We start from the raw sequence: 14,489 nt of genomic DNA on the forward strand, positions 1-14,489 counted from the left end.
GAGCAAACCTGTATACTTATATAATGAGTAAGGAGAAAAATATGTATGCACATAAGAAAATAGACATTTTCAGATTACTATTATTATTATCTACATCACATTCCTTCACAATCCCCCCTAAAATGACTATTTTCTCTTTTCTGTCCCTAATACTAAAGGTCCCATTTTGGCCTGGCCCTTCTCCTCAGCAACTCTTTTAGGCTGTATATAGAATTGGGCAGCAACTGTTCACTTCCCTCCTCAATACAGCTGGAGAGGTGCAGTCAGGCGCTATCTATCCCTAAAACCCTAAAGGATTGTGAGATTATGGACAGGGAGTGACTGTAGAGGAGTGAACGGTTTGTCATCTTCCATCATAAGGAGGTCCTCTTCTTCTTGGTGGAGAAATGTAGGTGTGCTATTGTCTACAGCCTTGCTCATTAACTTTTTACAAAAGGTAGAATACAGCATACAATCAGGGCTAAAAGAACCAGGATTATTAATACCGTTACCCCTATCTGGACGAGCACCTTCTGCCACCCACTCATCCAGCTAAAGTATTGGTCCCATGGGTCTGTGATACCTGAGTTCTTCTTCAACTCCAGTGACAGGTCTTCTAATTTCTTTATAGCTAGAGTAACCTTACCATTTGGGCCAATATTATCAGGAATGTATGTACAACAGGTTCCCGTTTTTTCCTATGATTTTACAAACACCCCCCTTCTCGGCTAACACCATGTCTAAGGCCATCCGGTTCTGGAATGTCATGTAGGAAGTGGGGGCTAACTGGTCAGCAATTCCCTGGAGGGCATCTTTAGTGTAATTTACACATCTCTGTTGGTTATAATATGTGTAGTGTCAGGTCACCTAGAGGCTGGGTGACAGATGCACACCGTTGGGATCAGGAGTGCACCGCAAGGTAGTGGACCCTACGGGTGACTGCTGCGGCTTAAACCCTGGGAGGTTCAGGAATCAGGTCTACTGGATCACTGACACAGATCCCACTGGGAGCTAGAGCATAGATTCCCCAGGGCGCGGAGTCTAAGAGCCAGCAGGTGTTCACCAGAGCCTCTAGTGGTGAGGATGGACTGCGCTGCAGTCTGGCTCCAGGTCGCGGCCCCCAGGGTCTCACAGCTCACGCTCACGGTAGACTACAGGAGAAGAGGAAGGAGGGAGCTGGCTGGAACATCAGGGTCACAGGCAAACAGGGATGGCCGGGAACAGGCCAAAGTCGGTAACAGAAATCAGATGTAGGAAACACAGCAAGTACACACAGAGGCTAACACACAGTGGTTGATCAGCACTGCTGGCTTGCAGTGCACAGGTTAATATAGGGTTCCCTGATAGGGCCTGGGGTGGGGCCATGCTTAGAGGAGAGGTTACAAAAGCAGTCAGGTGAGGGTCAGCTGGTCTCTAGAGATGAACACATGGAGACAGGTATGCTGATTGACAAACTCTATTGCATAACCATGACATGTAGTTAATCCAATCTACATTCTTGCTGACAGTTGTTATGGGGATCAAAGACTCAAAACCAGCTTTTACCTGATCCCTGGCTTTAAACTCATCAGGGACCCCCCTTGTAACCCCTATGACATGTATGTATACATGAGGATCAAAAGCTTCCGGAGAGAGCTGCTCGCTTCCTCCTCTGACTGTGTGCTGGGTCAGTGCATGTATCAGGGGTATCTTTGGTTAGGATATGGGGGCTTTCTATTTTCATCTTTTTTGTCTAATGCACTCTGTGGTCGCCCAGTCTGGCCCTGTGTTCCAACCCACTGGCCCCCACAGAAACCACAACTCTGTCCCCAGTAACTGTCTGTGTGGCATACATATATGTCCTTACCGTCAGGGATCTCACTGTACCAATGGCATCACCATGAAGGGTCAAACGGACAAGGTACTATGTCACAGTAATCTAAGGTAAAGGTAGTCACATGTGTACCTGAAGAGTTACACCAAAATGTAATTATGTTATCATTTTTGTGATGGCCACCTCCTGGGCCCCTCCCCCCTAGATCAAACAGAAAAAGGATATGTAGCACCCGAAAACACGCTCTCCTGCAGTGATAAGCGTGCATTCAGGTGTTCTTCCTGGCCAACTTGACTGAGGTGGCTGTGGTCACCAAAACTTGGAATGGACCATCATAACTTGGCTCAAGTATCTCCAGACAGTAGTTGGTGTGTTCCTGTATCTAATTCAGGATCTGGAATGGAAGAAAACACCTGGACATGCATTCAGGTTAATTCTCATGATAATGTGGTTACATAATTAGTCAACACATCAGACTGTAACTGTAACTGTTGTGGAAAGTAACAACCAAGTCTGGGAGCTGAACCAAACAAAATTTCATAAGGGGATAGGGCATGTTTCCCCCGGGGGTGTGTCTGACACTAAACAGGGCAATGGGCAAACTGTCTGGCCAACTCATGTTAGTCTCTTGGGCCATCTTTAACATCCTGTTTTTAGTGTCCCATTCATCTTTTCTACCTTCCCGCTACTTTGAGGGTGGTATGGGATGTGTAGTGCCAACTGAACCCCCAGTGCTGCCCAAATCTCTTTTGTAAGGGTTGTTGTTAGGGCTGGTCCCTGATCTCTCAATATCACCTCTGGGACCCCAAATCTACATACTATCTCACTCAGTAGTTTCTTAGCTGTGGTCCTGGCAGTCGTGACCACTTCCACTAGGGCGTTTTCAAATCTGTCACTTCTTGGCACTTGAGAATGATCAATTTGCATCCTCTGGAATGGGGTATAGGGCGTTTGCCAGGTGCTTCTTCTGTGCTTCTTCTGTGCATCCTGGGTTACATTTGGTGCAGATAATGCATGATCTGCAGAAGTTGTCGGTCAGTGGAGTAACTCTTGGTGCAACACTTGTTGATAAGAGTTCATAAAAGTCTTTGTCAAGTGGGCATCTCCATGTGCCCATTGCACCACAGCTGGGTACATACTCCTGGGTAGACAAGGCTTCTTGTTGCACTCGAATAGTCCATTTCTGAGAGTTGCTCCTCTCCGTTTCCAGCTTTCCTTCTTATCCGGACTTGTTGTTTCCTGTAGTTCTTTTAGATAAACTCTGTCCACTGGGAAAGTCTGTAAGGTAAGCACGGGGTGGTCTTCTTCTACCACCCTGCTGTCCACTTCCCGTGGACCACCAGCTGTCTGTTTGGCAGCTGTATTGGCTCGATGATTGCCTTAAGCTTCCTTTGAGTTCATTTTGTCGTGTGCTTTACTCAGAATAGTCACTTAGGTTGTGAGAAGCAAGGCATCAATCAAGTTTTCACAGGTGTTCCTGCAGCCATCAGGAGTCCTCTGTTCTAGATAACACCATAATCATGGGCAATGTTGAAAGCATATCTTGAGTCCATATGAATGTTGGCTCTTTTTCCCTCTGCCCATTTACATGCTGTAGTAAGTGCTTACAGCTCTGCCTCCTGTGTAGACATCACCAGTGGTAAGGCTTCAGCTTGTAGAACAGTGTTTTCAGTGGTGACCGCGTGTCCTGTGTGGTCATGGGGTGACAAGTCAAGACTCTACTCCTCCTCCTTTCCCCCCTCAAGAAGTGGAAGAAGGGTGGTAGGGTTCAGTGTTTGACAACTTAATAGAGTAATGCTGTCCAGTAGGAGGGAAGACAGGAGTCTCAAGTGTCTGGTAGTGGACAAGTGTTTCGGCTGGATCTTGGTTGAATATGGCAACAACGTCATGGGGAGCAAGCAGAACGAGGCAGTGTCCGAGGACCAAGTTCAAAGTTTTGTCAAGCAAGGCTTGTGTAGCAAATCCAGCTCGCAGACACAATAGGCCTCCTCTTGCTACCGCATCCAGCCGACGGGAATAATATCCTACGGGGCGTAGGCTGATGCCGTGTGATTGGGTGAGTACACCTGCAGCATGTCCCAGACGTTCGGATACAAGGAACTTGAGCATTTTGCCGTAGGCTGGGAGCCCTAGCGCCGGGGGTGGCGCACTTAAAGGCTTCAAACTTTAGATATTTCTTCAGGAGACATCTGGAAGGGTCTGATTGCAGAGCATCAGTAGGAAGGCTTCTGGAATCCATGCTCTGCACTAGGAAATTAGTCCAAGGAAAATGACAGGTGTTGAGCACCACTGCAATTTGGGCTTTGAGGCTCTGCAGCCCTGGTTGGCAAGATAGCACAACAGGCTTTCTGAGGTGACTTCAACAGGGGGTAAGTCAGCTGCACAAAGGAGAAGGTCATCAACATGTTGGAAGAGAATCACTTCCGGCTGTTCCTCTTGTCATGTGTCAAGGATGATAGCCATAGTTTTTGCAGACTGGCTTGGAAAGTTCTGTACCCCTTGTGGCACAACTGTTTAGGTATGTTTCCGTTTCTTTCCGTGGATGAATGCAAAAAGGTACCAGCAGGAGGGGTGAGGGTGGACACTGAAGAAAACGTTTGTAAGGTCCACCTCTGTGAGGTATTTTGCAGTCAAAGGCATCCACAGCAGGTACCTGGTTCTCCTTTAGGGGTTCTCTTCTTGGGGTTATTGTGGTTTCCGGGGCAATGATGCGCCCTCTTTTAGCTTGACTGAAACTGGTGGCACCTTTAAGTGACCGTTGTCTTCCGGTCCTGTGGACCATAGGCACGCAGGGATTCTGTCAAGTACTTCCTGCAGTATTGAACTTGAAGTTTTTTTCTTCATTAAGTGTCATCAGGAGAGGCAGAGAACACAAGGCAGATGAGTCTTCTAAAGATAGGGGAGTATGTAACTTCATCCCCCCTTCAGGCGTGTCCTGATTGAGGCCTGTAGTCTGGACAACACATCAGCTCCTAGTAGATTCAAGGGACATGTAGAGGACACCACAAATCTGGCAAGCAAATCAGGAAGTGGACTGGAGCGGGGCACCCCATCCATTCCTACGCAGGAAACATCAATAGTGGAAAGGAAAGAACTATTAGGCAGGTTCACCGCCCTCAACACACTTTTGGCTGCACCCCTGTCAATGAGGAAAGTGGTAGGTTTTTCGTCTGGGACATCTTGGGGCTCTGCATTCTTTTCTGAAGTGACCCCGTTTCCCACAGTTGTAACAGGTGATCCTTTCCCTGGTATTGGGCAGTGGTGGTGGACTAGTGTAGGCGGGATCTTCGTCATGGGTTACCATGAGGGGCGTTGGTTTTTTACCTGTTTGATTTTCTATACCTCTGGTCACCAACAATAAATCAGACATTTTCATTGAATGGTATTCAGGGCGGGCCACCATCAGGCCTTTTCTGATATCCTCTCTGAGCCCTGAAACAAAAGCAGATGATAACATGTGTGTGTGCCTTTATGAGTCTAGCATGATACTTCTTCACAGACTCCCCTTTATCTTGGGTAATATCTTGGATTGTGGTCTTCTGATCCGTCAACTTCTCCTTTGCCCAGTCGTGGAGTTGTGCACAGAACTCCACGCCTGAGGTGTAGGAAGTGGCACTTGTCAGGCAGGCATCATTGAAGGCCATCTGCATGACTGGCCAAAAGACATATCCTGCTTTGATTTGGCATAGGTTGATCAAGTCTCTCCAGGCAGCTGAGTAAGTTTCTTGTATCTGCACTATCCTGTGGTAGAAGGGAATTGGCTGCTTCTCTGGGTCAGGCAGACTTGTCACTAAGGCCGCTGCTTATGATAGAGTAAAAGCGACATACATCACTGGTGCCCCTTCTGGTAACCGAGACTGTTGTTGGGGCAGGGTCTGGCAAGAAGCACTGTTCTTTACGGTTGCCAGCATGTGTTTGAGATCCTCTCGGAACTGAGAGTCTGGAGCCGGATTGGGGGTTAAATCAGTGGGTGGCCTTGCTGCCTGCTGTCGGGCTTCCCACTCAGATGCTTCTTCATCATTAACATATCCGGCCTGGGAATGTGATGCTCCCGTATTGGGGAAGACAGGTGTGTGGTATGAACCATCTTGGTTTAAACAGGGAGGGCTGGGTACAGGCTGTTTAAGCTTACTGGGTGTACCAAGATGGCCGTCGGCAGGAAGTGCACTGGACTGGGTAGAAAGTGAAGGCATGGGTGCACTAAGATGGCCGCCGGGCTGAGTTGTCACAGTGGGTTGTGCTTGGGTGGTGAGAAAGGAGTGGTTGTTAGACGGAGGGCAGTGCTGTCCCTCCCCTCCTTTGTTTCAAGTTCCAACATATCATCAGCTCTGTGATACACATACATAATACAATCGCCATCTTTCTTAACTTCCTTTATCCAATTTTCTTTATCACACAGGATTTTTCTCCCTGTCTCTTCAGCAACATAACTTTCGCCACTTCTTTCAACTTTGTTAACTATTTCAACATCTTCTTTGCAATATCACTTTCTGTTTCTAATACTAACGGCTTGAGAGGGGAATACATACAACCAAGGAGTTAATATTTTTCTCAGCGTTCTTATCAGCAAATTCCTTTCTCCGGTTTAGAGTTGTTCTGACCCATCTCCCCCTCCTCTGCCTTTCACCAGTCCCCACCCCCTCTCATGTATAGCAAACAATAAACCACAAATACAATCACGACAGGACATTACACCTGCCACTCTTCGAACTGCAAAATTTCAGCAGGCTAAAATAACCACAAGGGCAGACCACCTTGCAAAATAAACACGTTTATAGACGTTTGCTACAAGGGAAACAATCTCATGCCAGAGGCCGAAAGCTCATCTGGAGATGAGACTACCCATTCACACATGTAGCACTTCAGGCTGCAAAGCCAGCAGCTGAAATACCCCTCAAAGGTTCGTCGAACCCAGAGTAACGAGTCTATAACGTTTGCTACAAGGGAAACAATCTCATGCCAGAGGCCGAAAGCTCATCTGGAGATGAGACTACCCATTCACACATGTAGCACCCTTAGACTGCTGAGATTCGTAGCCCAAAGAATGGCAGACAGTGAACAAAAAATACAGTCAGCAGAAACCCATTGGCAGGTTCGTTAAAACAACCTCAGGCGAGGAAATACCTGCCTCTAAGACAGTCTCAGCATACCGACAGAATCCAGCCGTCAACCGAAAGATAAGAGAGTCGTACAGTGGTAAGAATATAAATCAACTCACCGGTACTGTTAGGGCTGCGCAAAGACCCCCTCTGTTATCTTTCAATTAACGCCCGAATGCTTGTCGCGGTATAACTTCGACTGTAGCCTGAGGTCCCGGGTTTCGGCACCATCTGTTATGGAAATGATTAAGAGCTCCAATCGAGCCCAAGGTTATCTGCTGCTGTCTCTAATTTGAAAAGTGTTGATATGCATGCATATAAAAGTAAACACTCTGAGACACGCTCAGCGCTATTACTTGTTTCACTTCTAATTTATTCAAGGCGGTGTTAATGTTTTATACACACAAATACGTCATTGCTATGTTAGTCTAATAGGTACATCTCATTGGTTAAGAAGATAAAGAAGATGGAGAATTTTCATAACGAGGTCTGGCTGATCTTTGGTTTTATCTTGTTCCGCGTTCTTCTGATGTGTGGGATGTAGGGGGTACCCGCCATCTTGAGAAAATATAGGAACAGAGCAAACCTGTATACTTATATAATGAGTAAGGAGAAAAATATGTATGCACATAAGAAAATAGACATTTTCAGATTACTATTATTATTATCTACATCACATTCCTTCACAAGAGCATCGGGGAGGACTGAGGAGTGCAGTCTGAGATGGTTGTAGAGTCTGAGGACTGTAGAGTCTTAGCCAGGGGGGCTGGTGAAAGGGGCAGCGGCAGCCGGGTGGGCTGGCAGTGTCTGAAGAGGTGGTGCTGGGATCAGTAGCCACAGCAGGACAACTGGGCACTGAGACTTTGTTACACAACCAAAGGGCCAGCGGTCCCTGTCTGTAATGGGCCTTTGCTTTATCTGACTGAGTCCTATTGTCAGATCATCTAACAGTGTGCCAGCTGAGTCTGTGATTTTTGTGCTGCAAGCAAGTGCTGTGCTGGAGGAAGCTGGCGAGTGTGTAAATAGACTATACAGATGAAAGTTGTCCCTGAAGAGTTTTGCTAAAATCGAGTGTTCATCCCATAATAACCCTCTACCCATCCAAGATTATTAACTCCTAAATAAACCAAAAAAAAAAAACCAAAGCTGCATGGACTGTTTCTTGACTCAAGTGTTCTGTGGAAATTCTGTGTGCCTGGTAGTGCAGGGTGGGAGATCCCTTATTCACCAGCGGCTCCTGCAGAGGTAGCACTACAGGCATATGTGCTGTGTGGCCAGAGGACATCAGGAGTGAGGCTGTCAGAAAGCTGCTGTGACACAGCGAGAGTATGTATTCACAGAAATGCTAACACACTCACAGGAGCAGGTCCACAGCCTTCATTAGTGCCAGACGTTCCATTTAAAGAAAGCTCAGATTCCTGCTCAGCGCTGACTGGTCTTCCGCTGTTTCCTTATGCCCTGCTTGAATCCAGTATGATATCCGCCATCTGTAGGGGGACAAGAGTTCTAGCAGGTGTGTTCCATCACGTATATATGACTGTAGTTGTGAGACTATTGGTTGTAGGAACTGATCTATGTACAAGCTAAACCCAGTGGTAACCCTGTCCATAGCTGCCACAATTGGTCTGCCGGTAGGATGCTGTAAGCTCTTGTGAATCTTCGGTAGATGGTACAAATAAGCTATGTGGTAGAAGGTTCTTCGCAAGAATGAGCTCTCTGTTTTTGTTATAATACCTTCCTGAAGGGCAGTAGTGATCAGTATGTCAGCTTCTTGTGCAAATTCAGCAGTAGGGTCCTTAGTAAGTTTGGCATATGTGACTTTATCTGAGAGAAGTCTATGGGATTCCCTCAGGTAGTCGGACTTATTTTGGAGTACTATACCACCTCCTTTATCCGCTGACTTTATCACCAGATCTTTAGCATGTATAAGGTGGTCTAATGCTCTAATTTCAGAAGGTGAAAGATTGTTCGATTTGGAAGTGGAGGTGGAGTTGCACAGTTTTAGCAGATCTGCATAAACAACTCTATAGAAGCTTTCTATATATGGGCCCTTGGATTGGGTGGGAAAAAAGATGGACTTAGGTTTTAACGTGGAATACACAATCGGAGGAGAAGAGGCTAAGTGTTGTGTGAGCAATTTTGATGTCACATTATCACTATTACATATATCCAGATCATCAATATCGAAGTCAAAATTGAGTTCAGATGAAACTGTCAGGGGTGCGGTGGAGGAATTGGCATTGGTAGTGCTGGTAATCTTTGTTTATATCTTTCTCTTGTTTGATATGGAAGTGTCCATGGTTAAGGAGAGAGGTATCTGCGGGGGACAGGATAAGGGAAGACAAATTGAATAATTTTATCGTTTTGGGTGTTTCAACACTTTTTCGTGTTTTTCTGGTTCGTCCTCCCCTACAGCCTCTTCTGTGAGCTTTCTTTTTCTGGAGAACGAGGCCAGAGGAGGACTGGACACTAAAAAAGAAAAAGTGGGACAACCTGCTGTGGGGGGTATATTGGTACCAAAACTAATAGGTGGTGTAGCACAGGAAAGCAAGGAAGTCTCCTCTGAGTGTTCCATAGATTCTATGGGTATACACTCGATGGTAGCTGAAGTGGGTTGATCAGTGTATTTGGGACTGGTAGAGGTAGTGGTAAGAATATCACTAGGACCGTCCAAAACTGGGGAACTACGTGCTGAAGTATTAGATATTTTGGTAGGTCGTAAGACTTGTGAGGCACTCAATGATCTGTTGTAAAACTGATTAAGAGCACTGATCAGTTCCGCATTCTTATTATTAGCATGGCCTCTCCTTTGGTTCTTGTGGTGAAGGTTGGAAATGTTGGGGTGTTGTGGAGAATGTGGCGGAAAATGGCGGGGAGCGCAAGAGATAGAGTTGTCCTTCTGATGTTTAACAGGGACAATGGTATTATATGGTTGAATGTCCATCAAGGAGGGGATGGGCAAGTTTGGGGATACATGATCAAGTCCTCTATGTTTGGGTAGATGAGGAATGTCACGGAACGTCCCTCATTCCACTTGAGTGCTTCCGTCAGTATACCACTTCCTCCCAGTCTGGATATAGATATCAGATATTCCAACCGCTCACAAAGCACAAAACAAGGCGAGACTTGCTTTGCTCCTAACATGGACTGTTTTATTATCACATGGACACAACAGATAAAATAACTCAGAGACTCTCCCCCCCCCACCCCTGGAAAAGAGGGCGGGTTAAACTGTCCTAAGACAATGGACACACAGGTCAGGTGTGTTCAAACTTCTCCTCAGTAAACAGTCTTATCAGCAGGGAGCTGCTGGAGGAATCCCCCCTCCCTTCATAGAGATACACATCCCAAATGATCACAGCAAAGAGTCCATAACAGAATGAGACATTATACAATATATACATATATACAAGATTGAGTCTGATTAGTACAGATCAGACTGGATTTCTCATTCACCTCGCAAAGAGTATTGTTCCCTTGAAAATCCAGGGCCCATAATCAAAAGGCAAGAGGCTTGCATTCAGTCCTCTCCAAAAGCCTCTGTCCTGGCTAGGTCTGTCACATTTCTCCCCTTTCGGCAGGAGACTAACACAGGAGGAGACCCCAGACAGGTTGACTCTGAAGTTAGTCCATAGTTCCAGTCCTCTAATGCCTGTACCCACACAGTACCCCAAATAAATTGTTCCAAACAAAGCATTACTCACCCAGCCAACCTCTGCCTCTCTCAGAGAACATGAGCGCCACTGGGGAGAGGCCTGGACTGGCCCTTCTCCCTGGAGTCCTTTCTGTCTCTGGAGAGAAGACAGGGTGACTGGGCTCACTCCGTCATGCTGTTGGATATTGTTGCATATTCAAGCACCTTGTTTCTTATATTAAGAATCAATTTATGGTCAAAATGCTATGATGACTGTGATTTTTATCTGATAATATGTAATAAAATTGTATATTTTCTTAAATTAAACTTTATTGTATGCGTGTTTACCTTGGTAACAGACGTCTGTACCTCCAATTAAAATCCCATTATCCTTGAGGGAGCAGTGTCTCTCTCTAACTTTCTCTTTTCATCTAAGAAGATATGGACATTGATTGGACTAAACTATACGATCACATCTATATCACGCCTAGAATACGCTTAATACACGCCCATATCCTATGCATATTCATACGTATAAATATAACCTGTAGATGTAAGCTCAGAAACACTTTCACTTTTGCTCGCATATAGTAGCCGAGAACTGTGTTGTATTTCTCCACTGCAGTGAATAAAAAGCACCTTCTTATCTTATCTTAAGATCTGGATCTACTATCTCATCTGAATTTCTTGTTTGAAAACCCCTACATCGGATTTAACAGCTCCATCTAGTGACCATAATGGGGTATTTTTCCCGACATACCTCCATTAGTAAAAAATAACACAATACTGCATTATGGCCACTAGATGGAGCCAAGGAAATCAGCGTATGAAATAAAATACATCCAATATTCATCACAGTTGGGTGAATGCCAGTCACATTCGTTCAACTATTTTATTTTATTTTTTTTAATAGAAATCAAAGTGTTTGTGAAACCTTACACCACAAAATGTACTCAGCCAATGAAAGGTAATGACTCCATTTTTATTTTCTACTGCTATCAATGGCCAACACGGTACAACACTTCATCCATGTCTTTGGTGATCTCTGATCTCCTTATGAACTCAGAGATGTACAATTCCCATCGCCTGACACCCGGGACATGCAGTTCTGAGGGCCGGACAGGTAGGTTTCTTTTAACATTTAGCCCTGCTGTGGGCAAGCAAGGAGCAGATTTACTTGTGGGATGGAAGCATTCGGGTGGCTGAGCGAATGTTTCCACCCCCCCCCCGGTAAAGTGCCCCGACCCCGACACACACCCGCTATGTATCCCGGGCTCCTCTTACCCATCTGTGGACCCGGGACCAGCATAGCGGGTGATGATGGGTAGATGGGAGGGAGGAGAGAGGACACACATCTGATCTCCTCCCCTTCTTCTTCCTGACCCGGAAGTTACATGTATGACATCACTTCCAGGTCCCCGGTGACAGTTTCCTCGCCATCAAGGCCGGAAAGAACATAATGCAGTGCAATCTGTATTCCATTACATTCAGTGGCGTACAAGGGAGACATTGGGGGTCTTTAAGACTCTGGATGTCTCATTAAAGAGAACCTGTCAACAACAAATCGTCACATAGGGGACTTTTTATCCTCTATGTCAGGGTTTCTCAACCTTTTGGGGAGCGGACGGTTGGGTCAGAGAGAGTGCTGAAGACATTTCTCATAGTAAGTGGATTTCTACTACATTGAATCTTGCATCCTTTGTTTTTGAATGCGTACTCGTTATTAACCTGCTGCCTCCATGTTCTCTGTTTCCTTCCCCCCTGCCTCTGCCTTGGTTACACATTATTTAATGTTTGGACTTTTGTGGCCATGCTGACATTGCAGCCACTTCGGTTTGTGACCTTTCATCAGGACTACCTGCGCCCCTTGTGCCTGCCAACCAACCTACCTACCTGTATATGCTGATTTCTCTGATTTGAGGTATGTCCCCTCCAATAGAGCATTTTGGGAGGGGCGTTTTGGGGTGTGGCGTTTTTCAACATTACCTGGGATTCTTGATTTAAGCTTAGTGTTCCATGGTCAGCTAGTGGATGTTACATCCGTTGGGCCAAGCGTGGGGTCATGAAAATTCCTTTCTTTTAATCATGTGGTCATCTATGTGCAGTGTAAATGAATACAATGTAAGTGCATCACATTTGTGATAACACATTAGGAATAGCTTATGATGTTATTGTTGTTTGTTGATCGTTTTGTATTCTGCAATTCCAGATGTAAATTTCTCTCTGTGAACCCTGATGAAGGAAAGATTTTCCGAAACGCGTCTGGTTTAGGGAAACTACATGTTCTTTCATTGACGGTTTTTCAATATATCCACATTCATGTATCACTGTGTCCAATTTTGATATGTATATTTCATGTTTTGTAATGTTTTTTTTTTAAATAAAATTTTCTATACTTATCTTTCTACATTTTCTTACATGTGGTAGTGCCTTCAAAGTCCCACCTATAGGGGTACTCCTTCCTCTTATAGGGGGCTTTTAAAGTGTCACCTATAGAAAATATAGGATACTGAAGTTCATCACCATTTCACAGGCGCACATAAATTTAAGGTTGGTCATGTTGGGTATCTATTTACTCGGTGCAACCTTGACTTTTATATTTTACCAAAAAATTGGGTAATTTATTGTTATTTTGTGCCCCCTAAAATAACCTTTAGTGTTTTTTTTACTGAAATATTGCGTTTCCTAGACTTTTGCGTAAATATTGTGTGACAAAAAAAATGGAACTACCACTATTTTACTCTCTAGGGTGTCTGCTTTCAGAAAATATATCATGTTTTGGGGTTTTATATACTCTTCAGGCTTAAAATGATTTTTTAACTCCTTCCCGCCCAGCCTATAGCAGAATGCGGCCAGGTGGGGGTTCCATTATCGTGAGTGGACGTCATATGACGTTCCAGAAGTATAAGCTGCTCGAGCGAATGGCGATCGGTGGTGCGGTGAGTCGCTCTAACACCGCATCTCCAATCTCGGTAAAGAGCCTATGACATAGGCGCTTTACCATGTGATCAGCTGTGTCCAATCAAAGCTAATCATAACGTAACCAGGAAGTGACAGTTATCGGCTTTCCTTTATTCATGATGACAAGGCGCAAGTAGAGGAGAGCCAATCAGCGGATCTCCTGACAGGGGGGATCTGCACTGATATCCAGCATTTATTATCAGTACAGGCCCATCAGTGATGGTCGCCAGTGGTGACCACTAGTGCCCCACCAGTGATGCCAAGCAGTGTCCATCAGGTATGCAAATCAGCGCCCATTAGGGATGCTTGTCAGTACCTCCTCATCAGTGTCACCCATCAGTGCTGCATATTAGTGCCTCTTCATCAGTGCCCATCAGTGAAGGAGGAAACTTACTGTACTTGTTTACAAAATTTTATAACAGAAACAAAGAGAAACTTTTTTTTTCCAAAATTTTTTTTATTTTTTTATTTGTAGCACAGACAATAAAAACCCCAGAGGTGATCAAATACCACCAAAAGAAAGCTCCATTTGTGGGGGGAAAAAAAGATAAAAAAAGTCATATGGGTACAGTGTTACATGACCGCACAATTGTCATTCAAAGTGTGACAGCACTGAAAGCTGAAAATGTACCTGGGCAGGAAGGGGGTGAAAGTGTCAGGTATTGAAGGAGTTAAACATATGGGCAAAAAAATGCAAAACCAGCTCTGGCAGTGAAAGGGTTAAAGGAAATGTTCCCCTTCGGGAAGATGTTACATGTTCCTGCAGCTGCTCAGCGATCTGAGTCCTCTGTGTGACAGCAGTGCGGGGAGAAGTTCCCAGTACCGGCTGTCACTTTATGAAAAGAGAGCGGCCGTGACATTCATTCACAGAGTTCTGTCCTTTGCCGATGTCGGCTTGTAGTTTTCAATAAACTCCCACACTTCTTACATGATGGAGATCAGCCATGGAGTATATCTGAGGTGTATATCAGGGTGTGCTTCTTCCCCACATGAGAGCTGTGAT

General features: G+C 45.2%; 1 protein-coding gene across 1 annotated transcript in view; it reads right to left on the reverse strand.

Annotated features, from left to right (window-relative positions):
* The window catches only part of LOC141121996 (uncharacterized), a 131,126-nt gene that overhangs the window by 79,113 nt on the left and 37,524 nt on the right, over positions 1-14,489 (reverse strand). The window lies entirely within an intron of this gene.

Source organism: Aquarana catesbeiana, unplaced genomic scaffold, assembly GCF_042186555.1.
Source record: "Aquarana catesbeiana isolate 2022-GZ unplaced genomic scaffold, ASM4218655v1 unanchor236, whole genome shotgun sequence".
In the NCBI taxonomy this organism is placed as follows: domain Eukaryota; kingdom Metazoa; phylum Chordata; class Amphibia; order Anura; family Ranidae; genus Aquarana; species Aquarana catesbeiana.